We start from the raw sequence: 14,842 nt of genomic DNA on the forward strand, positions 1-14,842 counted from the left end.
TCATTACCTTCGCAGTGCCTCGGGACTTCCTCGCTGGAACCTTTTTGATGAACAGTGATAAATAAATTAAAAAAAGGCTTTGCATGTCAGTTAGTTACAGGGATATATTTCAACGCCTGCATCACTCCTTATTAGATGTACCCGTCCCGGGGGCTTGTTTATCCTGGTGGAAATGCAATAAAAAAGTTTCTTATGCTTTTTACTACCCTCTATAACGATTACCGTCTATCCGCCCTCGGTGATTATTTCTTATATATATATCATATGTGGTCTAAATATTACCTTGCACAGCTAGATATTTATAGGCAGTTCAGGATTTAAGTTTTATAGGTAACATAGCACTTTTAATTGCATATTCTTCTGAATTTCGATTAAGCTGAATAATGGGATGACATCCATTTCAAATTCAAATTAGAGTAACTTATTCCACCAACGAGTGAACTTTATCTTCATAATCTAGCTCAGCAAGAGAGCGTGATATAACATAGAAAATGGTAACTGAGAGTGCTTTAACTGATGTACATGCCATCAGAAATGCAGCTGCATGTTTGACAGCTGAACCACTGAATTTTGATTTTTATTTTTATTAATTGGAAGACCCTTACAGTAACCTCTGTTAATCAGTGCCTGAGCGGCTCACAGCACATTGTCAAGAGCACACGTACAAATGAGGACTCTGCACTCATTTAAGCCATATATGTAAAAGTATCCTGTTGTCCAGTGTTTGCTGAGTTTCACAGAAGTAAAACTAGGCCTGAACATTTTCATGCACCACGTGATGTTATTTTACATCTCATAGCACATTTGTGTTGCACATAGTGATGCTTCCTCCTTCCATATAGCACCATTAATAAAGGAAATTGTACTGAGAATAATTCGGATTATTTGGAAAATAGAGGCCACAGATTAAGTAGAGGAATAGATATAGTTTTTGTATCTCTGCTAATGAATTTTCCAATTAAATGTTCCATCAGAGTTATTAGTTTTAATCAATTAGATTCAGACATACTGGGCCATATTTTCATATTATTCATATAGATTCATTTCAGTTAAATAGCAAGTTTACCACCAGACAAATAGGCCTGTATATTTTCCATTTTTTAAAATTATGCTGAAGTTGAAAAGCTCAAAGAACCCCAAAGCTGGCAACATTTGCGCTTATATTTTGGTTAGGTGTGAACCAAGACCAAAACCCAACACCTGTTTCAAGAGACACAAGAATATCAGAAACCATGCATACATATATTTTGCAATATATTTGCAATATTTGCAAAACAAGACATGTTTCCGCCAATGCAATATTCATTTTGCAGAAGCGGGATCCACCTTTTCCATACCACACTGCCAGGAATGAGTATCTCAGGGCTTGTGTCCTTGACCAATTTTAATTTAAGATATTTGGAAGGGGCAGACTCCGCTGACACATACTCTGCATCAGGGTCCTGGCGGTCACTGGCAATTAAAACCCCATCTGAAATGGTCCGTAACACTTTCCATCCAAGCGTGTTAAACCACTTTAAACATAAAATGTATTGACTAATTAATTAGTTATAATATCTTCTGAGACTTGTAGATATGATCTTCAGTTGGTCATTCAGGAACATGAGGCAGAGAGAGGCAAAAGCCCTCCCGAGAGGTGCCAGCCTGCCCTCGCTCGGTCACTAGGAAGGAACCCTGACTCTCAATACAGCCATACACCCACAAGACAAGGACCTATTTCTTACCACAGACACACCAATGTTACCGATTTTACTTATTCTTCCCTGGTTTTCTTCTTCTTTAAAAGGCTGTATTATGGAGGTTTGATCATCATCAAGAAGAAAGTTTACATTTAAGCACTCTTAAATATTTGACAAAGCCACAAAACCAAGGAAATTCAGATTCAAGGCTGAAAATCCAGACTGACACTCCAACCTTACTGATACTGCCACAAAACTCCTTGCTTTTGTGCATTGAAGTCAGACCTCTTACTTTACTAAATGCTGTTTTTTTGTAGTTAAATTATAGTAACAACTGCTCCAGTTTCACTAAAACCCACTACCTACAAGATATGGATTACTAAAACGTAACCTAAATCCTTTCTGCTGGTGGTGTGTGCATTTGAAGATAAGTAGCAGGGTGAGTAGGCTAATAATGGATTGGAATCTCCTATAGATAGTTCAGCACATCTCTAATTTCATTGTAACTATTTTTCGAGTTAAATTTACATGAAAGAGAGAGACTTCTTGCCTGCTATTTTTTTCCTTTAAGGCACTATGAGAATCCTGTTATATAAAATTATACATACAGACAAGAGAAAAGTGGCAGCCACAGTAGCATATTAATTTGTGTCATATTTCCGATGATTTTGATTGATTATAGCATGGATGATGCTGTCCCACAATAGTTAAAGACACAGTATTGTAGGAATTAACATAAAATTGGTCCTCTAACTCACCTTGCTAAAACATGTACTTATTATTTGTTTAGTGTAATTTTAATGACATTTCTACTGTTCGAGTCCTATGTACATCAGTCTTTAAGTGGAGAGAGCTCAACCGCAGCCTTTTCTGGCAGTAGAAAGATTCCCACATATTCACAAGCCTACCAGAAAGCAGACTCCAGAATAAGCATAGAAGGTGCTGGCATACCCTTTTGGTTTTGTCCAGGAAAATGTACAGAATCCAGAGAATAAAAAAGCATGGCAATTAAACAGAAAGGTTTAAGTAAGTCAGAGATGGAGGAGAGGCATATACATGGGGAACAAGCAGCTCACACACTATACATCTTTCTGACTATAGCTTTATTGTTTTGAACCACATCTTTGGCACAGCTCTTACCAGGATTTGTGAATATTCATCACCTACATTTTCCAGGAAAAAACTTTTGGGGGAAGATGATTGACAATACAGATGAAAAAAGTGTAATGCTTTTATTATGATTTTAAAAAAAAATTCAATGAGCAGATGAATTAGGAAAAATGCTTATTGTGGGTCCTAGCCTGCCTTAGCAAAATATGAATTAGAAAGGACTCCTAGTGAGGATTTGTTTATGTCAACATGGAACTTAATGAAAATTAAACCTTGCTTTATGTAATATGCTGGAAACCAAATCCCCAGCTTGGTAACAGAGGTGTAAACACAAACTAACTCCACTGTGCTTGATGATCCTACTGTGGATTTCCATCTTGCTGTCATCTGTGTCCCACCAATTTATGGCAGAGGTGGATCCAGCTGTCAGCAAGCGATTTGCCTAAAACGAGAGTAATATAACCCAGGGGTCTGCACATAAGCATAAAGAACTCCTAGGCTTATAGTTTGCCTCTCATCAGCTGTTGCTCATTAATGCTTTCCTCGCTGATATTCATTTTAAAGTCTAGCACCTTTCTCTCTACATTTGAGGCATTTGCCTTCAGTCATTTTAATATTCAAGCTACAAAGGTGTTTGCTGTCTTTGGCTCAGTTGACCTTTACTTGCGAGAAACTGAACCGAAGCGGCTGGTAATTTCTGTAAGAGGTGTTGGCATTAATTTTCTTGCTGTTCTGCCTTGTTGCTCCAGTAGATGTTTGTAGATGCCAACATTGTCTAATTTTTTCCCCTTTTACTTATGTTTGACAGGTTACTTATTGTTTATTGACTGCAGAAAGTTTCATGTGCGATTTTGCTTCCTGAGCTCTGTTATTCAGCAAAAAGGCTTTATATGTCTCACAATAAGGTGTTTTTTTCTGACATTAAGTCCTTTTTCTACAAGTCAGACTTCTAAATAAATTATTATAAACATCACTACTTAGCTGTTAGCAAACGCTGTACACTTTGATTATATGAAATGAAGAAAATGTGATAATTTACTGAGTGACACAGAATTGTCTAAAAAATGTTCGGTTCCCTTTTCATATCTTATTCGTGTACTATCAGATGAGGGCAATGACTTATCTTTCATAGAAGAATCTATACTGATGAGTGCTAGGATTAATAAGACATGTTTTAAAGGATCAATAAGACATCTTTTAAATGTATATTACACATTTGAAAAACAATGTGACAAGTACATTATTACAAGTATCTTTTCTAAGTTATAGTCCACCAGGTGAATAAGGAACAAAATTGTAATAACTGGAGACCAACAGTGACTGTAAAAAGAAATTTTAATAAATACGTTAAGATCTAGCTAAAGGCTTCTGTCAATAATTACCATCACATAATAACGCTCAGTGTTGATACCCTGGTGCACTACGCATATAAGCAGATATGAACACATAATTCCGTTCAAATTTAGGGGTCCTGAAGTAATTGCAGGCCATAAACAGAGCTGCCTGATTAGACTTTTGATAAACTTACTTAGGATTAACCATGGTTTCTCTGAATAAGTATGACAGCATCAAGCAGAAAAGTCAGGAAAGGTCTGATGTCTTCCCAACATCTTTTTTCTTTAAGTTTCCCACTTAACATCTTTTGCTTCTTGCCAATAAGTAGCACAGAATATATTACAGAGGAATCATCTACAGTGGGGAAAAAATTGTGAAAAGTAATTTCATCAAACACATGGTCTCTTTCCTGCCAATAATACAGAGTTTTAAATCTACAACCCTGATACTCGGTAGCTTGGTGACCGTGCTGGTCTCAAGCCTTCCTGTGTAAAAGTCACAATATATTTTGAAAATTATTCTTCCTCCCAAGCCACCTTTGCAAGCACACATTTGGTGTTTCGCTGCAACAAGAAGCTCAAGCCTGGCCAAGGTCGTTCTTCACCTTACTTTGAGAAGAGCGGAGCTTGCCCAGCCATGGAAATGCCAAAGGAATTTACACAGAGATTGTAAGAGACAAGTAAAACTAGGCCATGATAATACCATCCCTTCCTTCATGAGCTTAAAACTATGGCTGAGTCCATCTAGACAGAAAATATAGGCACTGCTTTTGAAAAGGGCCCGCTTTGTTTTTAATGCTGGGTATTAGCAGACAAAAACAGAGAGGAGATAACATTGGATCACCCGAAAACATTCCCAGATGCATATTTTTGGCAGGTAACTGCATTTCCTTGCAACATGATAAAGCAAATCAATAAAATGAATACAGAAACCGTGAAACTGAAATCTATACCATAGTATTCACAAGAAATCCAGCAGGATCTTGTTCAGAACCATGTGTCCAGGTCATGTCAAGATGTAGGCTGCATGGTTTTCTGGAAAAAAAAAAGAACAATTAAATAAAACAAAAAAACAAAAGAGTCAAAACCAGTAAAGTGATCTGTTCATCCCTTTTCCAAGACCAAATAACATTACTTTCATGCTACACTTTGAGAAACAGGAGTGATCAGAACAGTAGTTTGTTGATTTAGAAAATGTGGCTCTGTAGTGGCTTTGAAAAGGCAGTGAAAACAGTTCTTCAGCTGCAGAAGCTGAGGTTGACGTGGATATAGATTTCACTTTTGCCTTCATGAACTTATTAGATTTTTTTTTTTTTTTTTAATGAATCATCCTAATCCAAGCCACAAGGAGGCAAGCATCCCTGTATCAGCAGGACCACTGCAATCAAAGTCCTCCATTTACTCAGAGTTAGTCCTGCCCCCAAAGAGACTGCTTAGTGACAACACGTACTCACATGCTGACTGCTTGTACACAAACTCCCCAATACCAAGCTGGCTGCTCCCTTTCTAGTTGTAATTCCTGTAGCGGAGATGCCGTGTTCTTCTCCGCGAAGAAAACACTTGGTTTGCTCTGAAGAGACAGGCTTTGCAGGTAACTCCATGCGTGTGGCTTTCCTTTGTTCTCAGAGTTTTTACAGTCATTCTTGACTCTCAAAGATTTCCATCATCCTCTGGCCTTAATCTTCAAAATTTATTCCAGAGCCTCAGAAGCTTTGTTTGGCTGAGTGCAGCTAAGCAGTGAGCAGCTGAAACCCTTTGTAGCTGTCATACAGTTTCCCTATTTCTTTTCAATATCCATCAAGCTTGAAGTTTTATGAAACCTGTTTTAAATGTGTTATAAGAGAGTTTATTTGGCTACGGGCAGTGTTTTCATGATGGGTTTTGGGTTTTTTCCTGAGCTGATAAAAATGGAATTAACAGGTATTAGCAACTAAATTAGTTAGCAGGCATTAATAATAAAAGAACCTGTTCAGGCTCACTGAAGCAGATATAATTCTAGTTACAGGTAAAATATTTTTTTCAATAAATTGTTTATTTGCATTGCTTTTTAAGTATTATTTCTTAAGAAATTAATGCTTCTTAACCATAGCCCAGTGAACTCAAGAGTCTATCTGACACTGCCTTAGACTACTGCTCTCGCAGAAGAAACCCTCACCATCGTCTCATTTCCTCTCAGACAATGAGTCTGTATTCCCCAGGGGGGTTTTAATTCAACCTCAAGAACAGCATAATTTCAAATGTCTGTAGAGAAAATGGAGTTACAGAACACCATGAAAAGTATATGTTCAGGCTCGTCGCACGTGTGCAATTAGTGCTCTGCTGAATTTCTTACCAGTTACGAAAAACAATGACCTTATGTATCGCAATACGCTGCAGCAGCAATTTCTTACATAAGCGTATAAACTGCTTTTCCCAAAAGCTGTATTTTGATCTCGTGTTTACTTGTTCAAACGCTCTCACCAGATAAAGCAGTGTTCAAATAGTCCTTCCTTAGAATGCAAAAATGCATGGAATCCCTCTCAAATTTAAGGTTACAGTTAACTAATTTCTTTGGATGCAACATTTCCATCTTCAAGTCTTCTGTAGAAAATAACAGAAATGAAAGTGAGACCATCTGAAAATTAAATGAACTGTAGGACAACTATAAACTGGGAATGACAGGTTCAGGTTTTTCCTTCAAGCTTTTAAGTATCTCTACTAATAGCTAAAATATTTCTGAAACGGCCTGACCTTTAGATTCAATTTGAAAAAGGGCTTCTTTTCTTTTGGGAAACTGCCTCCACTGAATCATTTCCAAGCCTCCGGGCAACTTTCAGTATCAAATACACTGTTGTTACAACTATTTCTAAGATAATTTTATAAGTGAACAACAAGGGAAAATTAGCCCTAATGTCTAAAAAGGATGGTAAAAATATACAGAAAATCTTTTGCAACATATATGCTAGAATCCAAGTATAGCTCGTTTGATACAGACCTTCAGCTTTGCATGATTCTGTTATGGAAACTGAAAAAGCTTAATGGGAAGGTCTTGAGAGTTCCAAGCCCTAAGTAACTGGGTTATGAACCCCAGAGAAATTATTAACTTTTTTTTCTGGTGTCTGCATTTCAGCTGTGGTAGTCATTGAAATATTTGTGACGATTAAAATAGACAGAATGTTCATCAATGTTTACCATCTATATATTTCTCATAAGATCAACAAAAATTAAATGTCAAATTTTAATACATACGTGTTCTTTTCAGTACGGTATATTTGATTTGACCTAATAAAATTATATGACAATTCAGTAAATTACTGTGATAGCAAATTAATATATTTATTGTCATTACTACTTAAACATGTAGCAATGAAAACTGGAACTGCCTTCAGAATTAATGAGATTTCTATAACTTGGTCCCACTCTGGTGAAAGCAAGTGGCACTCCATTAACTGTGACATGATCAGCCTAGAAATCCTCTGTGCAAAATACTACCTTATTTCACTTGAGACTGAAGAAGTTTTGGATGTAAGGTATGTTTATTTTTCTTTTCCAAACTCTATAGCTTGGCGCCTAGTACTTAGTGGAAATTGATAAGCTCAGTTACCTGGTTATGATCTGAAACACTGGTCATGGTGATTGCTTGGACCTGGAAGACAGCTGGACAAATACCTGAATTAGAGCCACAAAAATGTTTACCCCTACAAAAGAAAAGAGGACATGAATACGTGAATAAATAGAAGCATTATGAAGCAAAGCACTTTGCCAGAACATTTATTTAAAAAAAAAAATAAAATAACCAACAGCATGGCATGGACAGAGACCTTAAGCCACTGTGAGGAGCATCAGATGATGGGTGTCGTGGTTCAGCCTCAGTTGGCAACTAAACACCGCGCAGCCGCTCGCTCACTGCCCCCACCCCTGTGGGATGGGGGGAATCGGAAGAGCAAAAGCCAAAAAAAAACTTGTGGGTGGAGATAAGAGCAGTTTAATAATTAAAATAAAATAATAATGATTGTGATAATAATAAAAATAATGATAATATAATAAAAAGGAAAATGGAAAAAAGGAGAAAATGAAACCACAAGCGATGCAGCCGCTCACCAGCCGCCGACCGATGCTGCCCGTCCCCGAGCCGCGATTGCTGCCTCCCGCCCCCGGCCAGCCCCTCCCAGGTACCGCACTGGGCATGACGTTACATGATGTGGAATATCCCTTTGGCCAGTTTGGAGCCCCTCTCTTAGCTGTGCCCCCTCCCCTCCCGGCTCCTTGTGCACCCGGCAGAGCACGGGAAGCTGGAAAAGCCCTTGACTAGTACAAGCGCTGCCCAGCAACAGCCAAACCATCGGTGTGTTATCAGCATTGTTCTCGTACTATGTCCAAAGCACAGCACTGCACCAGCTACAGTGAAGAAAATCAACTCTAGCCCAGCTAAAACCATGACATGGGCCAAGCCATGGCTGTCTTATTCACACAGCAACGCTGCTCTGTTCTTAAACAGTGGGTCAACACCGGAAATTTAACTCTAGAATTCGTTAAATTGTTCACGTAGACAGGACTATTGGAATGTGCCTGAATAAATAATGTCAGTATTTGAATGACTATATTGTGTTCCATCACATAACGTGATACGTGCCCATGGTTTACATGAACAGAGCTGAGCTTCCATTTTAGATCAGTTTTGAATAGTCTTGCTTATTTGTTTTTATCTATTTTTATATGTTCAGTTTGCTCCTGCTCTTGCTTCCATAGATGAAATGATGAAAAAGCTACTAAAAATATGATCAGAAATTCTGTCTTCATCACACAGTCTTTCAGTACAGGTTCTTCTCGGTGGCAATCTCCAGCCTCTACGCAGACATTTTTTTGGAGGAAGGTATTTTGTTGCAGGTGTTCATCTATTAATTTGTAATAAATATAGTACCTGTTTAATAAAGCAAAACCAGCAATATCCAATGACAGCCTTGGTTGATCTAAAAGACAGACCTCCAGAAACCTTGTTAGCTTCTCTCCCAGGAAATCTAGGAGCTGGCAGGCGCGGTAGGAGCAGCTGTTCTCACACGTCTTACAGATGGCTGCAGAAAAGGAAATGAAATCCCCTCTGCGCTCAGACCTTTAATGAAAACTGTATAAAATCCTGAACTGGTTGAAATCATCTCCAAGGACCAGACTTGCCTCTTGTATGGACACAAAGACTCAAACACCGGCTGGATCCTGCGTGTGCCAGGTGAGCACATTGCCAGATGTGCCTGACCGTGGGTCGCAGGTGGCTTCTGAGGCTCCTGGCTGGGAGCCAAGACCGTCCTTCCTGAGAGCCATAGCATTGATCATACCTTTATAGAGAAATAACATTACATAAGTTTTACATATTTCTACATCAATATATAAACATATAGATATAGCACTTATTAAAATAGTTTACATATAAAGAGAATACCTATATAAACTATATATCAATATATAGAGAGAATATAAGAATATATATAGTATATAAACTATATATAGTTTATATAGAGAGAGAACTGTTCTGACTACAGAATACACACCAAACTGAAACATCTAAAAATAGGAGACCTAAGTAGGAATGCTGGCTTATAAAAAGAAGTCAACAGTAAAATGCTTTCACGACACAGCAGCAGGTTGGGTAGATAGGTGCAAGTCTGAAAGGCTGCTCAAAGTTAAATGGTGTTAGGAGCAGCGTGGCAGGACAAAGTTTTGGAGTGCGGCTTTCAGTGGTGCGATGCAAGGCATGTTGGTTTAACAATATCGGCAAGGTCTGAAAGTGTTTCGCGTGCACTATAACTTCAAAGAGAGCCTGATTTATAGGGTCCCTATGATGTATCTAAATGTCAAAAATACATAATTTATGAATTCATCTGTTTAGAGATCTATTCTTTTCCAGATTATGTATACTAAAATGACTATACTCCATGTAATTCAGCTCAATTTCCAGCAGATTACTCATTTGAAAAGAACTGAGAAAATAAGTGTTTGCTATTCATTTTGCACAGAGAACAGATGTCTACAATGAGCTTTTGCACATCCTAACATGAAAACTTGGATTTGTCATCAATGATTGATCATCTCAGTGCTGCTCTCCAAATATGCCTTTTGTTAGTTACGCTTCTGGTTTTTTAATAGTGGCCTTGAAACTTTCTAAACCTTTAGCAGGTGAGATAATTCGCTTTGTAGTGAAGTGACTTTCTTCTCCAACCAGGTGAAGGAATAGGAGCTGCCGTTCCTCACTCCTTCCAGCTTTGTCATGGCATCTGCAACAGTGCAGACCCTGGCACCATCCCATAAGGAGCCGTCCCTCTTACAAAAGTTCATACGCAACAGGGCAAAATAAGCCTCAGACATCTTACGCCCCTTGTCTGTCTTTGCCACACACACTTTTAAATCCTAAAAAGAATTATACAATTGCATGAGAGGTTCAGTAGATAAGGGTAGAAACATAAATAATATATGAATGCAAAATAGACACAGTTATTATACCATAATACAATAAGACTATGTAGGAAAGAGTTCATCTTCATATCAATATTTGGGTCATTAATTTGAAAATAAATACAGAATACAGAATTCTAGCTGTAATGCTCTGGACCTCTTTGATGGTCAAGCAAAACCATACTTTGCTTGCATGAGAAGGGCTGAAGCAAAGGTATCTTGCCGTGTCCGCTGCAACGGTGGGAAGGAGGAACATATCTCGCTGCCCTGTTGCAGAGGGTGTCCACATGCCCTAAAGGACCCTATGAGCCAGAGAGGAGAAAAAGCCATTGTTCTCCTTGTGCATAACACTTAGCACTGACCAGCTCTGCCATGAATCACTGCATGGTAGCAGGAGGTAACTTCTCTGATATGGTTTCTCAGCCCATATACCTAACAGCCATGTTGCATTAATTCTTGCTAAGACGACTGTGCTGTGTTTTTATCATGGGCTGCCTACGATAGTTAAGAAAAAAAAGTCATCTTTGATCATTTTTACCCATCTTACACATCCTTTTTAAGCTTCTTGCTGCCTTGTCCAAATTCTTCTTGAATCTTCATTATGTTCCTGTTGGAAAAGTGCATATTCAAGCAGTAATAATCAGATTTTTAAAAAGTAATTTTGTTGGTTCTGGTGCTGAACATATGAAAGAGAAGATCCTATACTTCAATTTGAGACGTATCTAACTGAAATGGCACAATATATACTGGGGTGGGGTGTTTAAGGAGCTTTAGCATACATTTATCGTTACCTAAAATGACCATTATAAACCACAGTCCACAGCAGGGAACAACTAATCATTTCTTTGTGCCCTTAAAATGTTTTCAAATACACAAACACAGCTGAATTTTAAAGGGTTAGTCAACATGATATTGGGCTCGGAGTCAAATTGGCTCCGAAAGCAGACAACTCAGGATCTTTCTGTCTTCAGAGAATTTATGGTCACATAATATTAATAGTTGATGCTATAGCCAACACCCACCCCCTGGAAATGGTTTTGTAAACCAAACAGTGCGTTACCTAGTTTCAGGTTACAGAGCAGCCAACAGCAAGGCATTTTCCTATAGTTTATACTGTATAGTTAACACAGAACTTCAGGTTTTCATTAGAAGCTATTTGAACACTTCCTAAATGCCAGGATCCCACCGACACAAGTGGTATTTAGTTGATACTCAGCACCTTTAAGGCTCAACAATACCTTTGTCCTTGCCTGGGCAACTACACTGCCCATTAAGATCAAGGTCTCCATAACTAAACAGACATGAGCTAGGTGTGGGTATGAGCTAAATGATTTGAGAAGATACAAGGAATCCTCCTGAAAAGCAGATAATTGAACCTAAATCCCACAAGGATATATTACCTCCCTAAAAATTAAGAGACTTCCTCCTCTTTAAAAAAATAAATTGGACTTAAAAAACTATTCTAATTCTGTATAGATTTTTGTGTGTGGTAGGAAAATATACAGCTGTATTTAACTGAGCCTTTACAAGGTCATTAAGCCGGCTTACAATTATTAATTTGTGGGTGGTGTTTGTTTTTTGAAGTGGTTTGCATAATCATAATAAATATACATAGGAACGTTGAACCTACTAGCCAAAGCGCCTGTCCTCTATTATAAAGAGCACGTTACTGCCATCTGGGTGCAGAAGATATATTGCAAGGTAGACCAGTACATTTTCATAGGAAACCTAGAATATGGAGGAATTTTGATTCCTGTTTGTCCACATTTCAGATATTTCATCCAGTTCCTTACAGTGCTAAATCAGGCACATTCCAAACTAAGCAATAAACGGGTTGTCTCTAATCTTCAGGAGTTAGAAATATAAGAGCTGATTAAGCACTGTACAGTGTTTATATCAAATTTTGCATTATTCAATCAATCTGGCAATTGGAGAGGTGCACTGTAGGGTTTAATGCTAATAAGGCCGAGCGGAAGAGGAAAACAATCTCATTACTGGAAGGTCCCACAGTATTTTGCCCACTTACCTTATTCTTCTCTCGGAAATAAGAAAAACATTTACAAAATTTTGCCAAACAAATGCTCTTCAAAGTGTAAAGTGATACTTTCTGCATAAAAAAATGGACCATATTTGTACAATGCAATTTCAGATTTCACTTATAGAAAAATTTCATACACATGTATATATTTTCATACATATAAATGTGCTAAAATTATCCAGAAACAAATTTGACATCTGCAGGTTAAGAAAAACCGATCACAAGAAGCGGTACTACTACAAGGGAAAGGTTACATTGGCTCAGACTGAATGAGCCATCTAGCCATGTGACTAATAGCAGATGCCAATAAAAAAATGTAACAACAAGCCTTACCATTAAACTCGTATAGAATAAACTCCCAACCTCCAGCAATTTCTGAACAAGAAGTTGTACGCAGTGTTAACAGGCAGGTGATATTGATTACAAGACAAAAAAAAGCCTTTTCATTTTTGTTTATGAGGTTTTTAATCCACATGGTTTATCTGCCTCTATTCAAAATACAAAATTTTTAAAGGTGCGCACAGGAAAAAAAAAAAAAATCAGGGTACAATTTAGGCTAAACAACACCTCGGCGTATGAAGCGATAATTCAGGTGAAGCAGGAAAGTTTTCAGCTGGGCTGAAAAACAACAGCCCTTTCACTACAGCGAAGGAGCCCGTGGAGTTTGAAATCATTGAAACTTGGCATTAGTCCTTTGAAGCATCTTCCTCCACAATTATAGATATGAGATACTGTCAACGGCCAGAGACATCCTGTTATAATTTTTGTGTTATTATAGTTGTTGTGCAACTATTTTTAGTTTCAAATCTGTCATAGTCGTTCACCTGTAAGAAGAAAATGGTCTAAATGTAGTGCAACCTAGGTAGTGTAAAAACTGCCTGGTTTTGGAGTTGAGTCCCTAAAATAACCTCTGTCAAATATAAATATTCTGAAGATAATAAAAAAAGTGGCTGAACCAAATTTGTAGACCTTTCCCAAAAGTTCATCTTGGTACTAAAATTAAGTATGAGATGCTACATAATAACAGGATTTCTTTTTTTTTCTTTCTTTTTTGTTACCTAGAGGTGCAAAAGAAGATTTAGAACATCAGGACTTCTGCCAACTTTAAAAAAAAACTATAATGGTATTTCCTCTGCCAGAAGGGACAGCAAGTTTGCAGGTTTGACTATTTGGGACCTGATTTGTAACCCAAATTATTCTGAAGTATAATACTAATTATAATAATAATAATAGTATTTGGGAATTACAATACAGCCACACCCACCCACCCACCCCCCACTTTATATGTGATACTAAACGGAACATTTCCATGTGAGCAGAACCTTTGCAGTTCATTTTTAATAATGAATGCATTGCACTTGAGGGCAAATTGCTTCTCACACAAATTTGGAAACTATAAATTGTCTCCATGGTTTCCTCAGGAAACAACTCTGAGCCTGATCTCTCTGGGCAAATGTAGTAGAGGAGCATGTGGTGCCAATGCTTTATTACTGGCACGGATAAAGAACTTCTCACATAAATTATCATTTAGAAAATATTACCATAAAATCAAATTAGGAGACTTGTGAGGACCTCCTGGGTCTCTGATAACATCCGTAATAATAGCATAAATACGAAAATAGCTTATTTGATCTTCTGCAGTTCACAGATCTCAGTGCACACTGGTTAAACCCGAGCAGAAGGCGGCAGCCGAGGGGGCTCAGGCCGCCGGGGTGGCTGGGGCTGCACACCGACAGCCCGCGGAATAGCGCAGGTGAGAAACCTGCCAAGGAAATTGTCGCTGATATGAATAGGAACATTTTGTGCAGATCAAGGGATAATGAACACCATGAGGCAATCTTTGCTCTTCCAAAATACTCCCTTAGATCATTCAAATCCATAAAGAGCAGAATGGCTTCAGCTGACCTCATAAAAGCAAAGTCTTTTCTTTCAAGGTTGTCAGCATATCCCCATCCCACTGTTTATGCCTGCTAGGGCTCTATAATCACTGTTTGAACTCCACTGCCCAGCTCTCTGCTTCCTTCTTTCTGCATAGCTACAAATTTCTCTTTACCGTTAAATATTTTGTGAGGCAGCGTCTCCTTTCTCTAAGAGAAAAATTCATTTAAGAGTAAGAATGCGGCTCAGGAGATTCAGAGGGAGAGACTTCCCCATGACATCTCCCCCAAATGCCAAAAACCTGATCTGTGTTGGAACATAACATTTTAATGAATCCTATAAAGTTCCCTTGATGTTCTGATCTGCATTACAGTACCACA

The sequence above is a fragment of the Phalacrocorax aristotelis genome, chromosome 7 (genome assembly GCF_949628215.1).
Source record: "Phalacrocorax aristotelis chromosome 7, bGulAri2.1, whole genome shotgun sequence".
Lineage (NCBI taxonomy): Eukaryota > Metazoa > Chordata > Aves > Suliformes > Phalacrocoracidae > Phalacrocorax > Phalacrocorax aristotelis.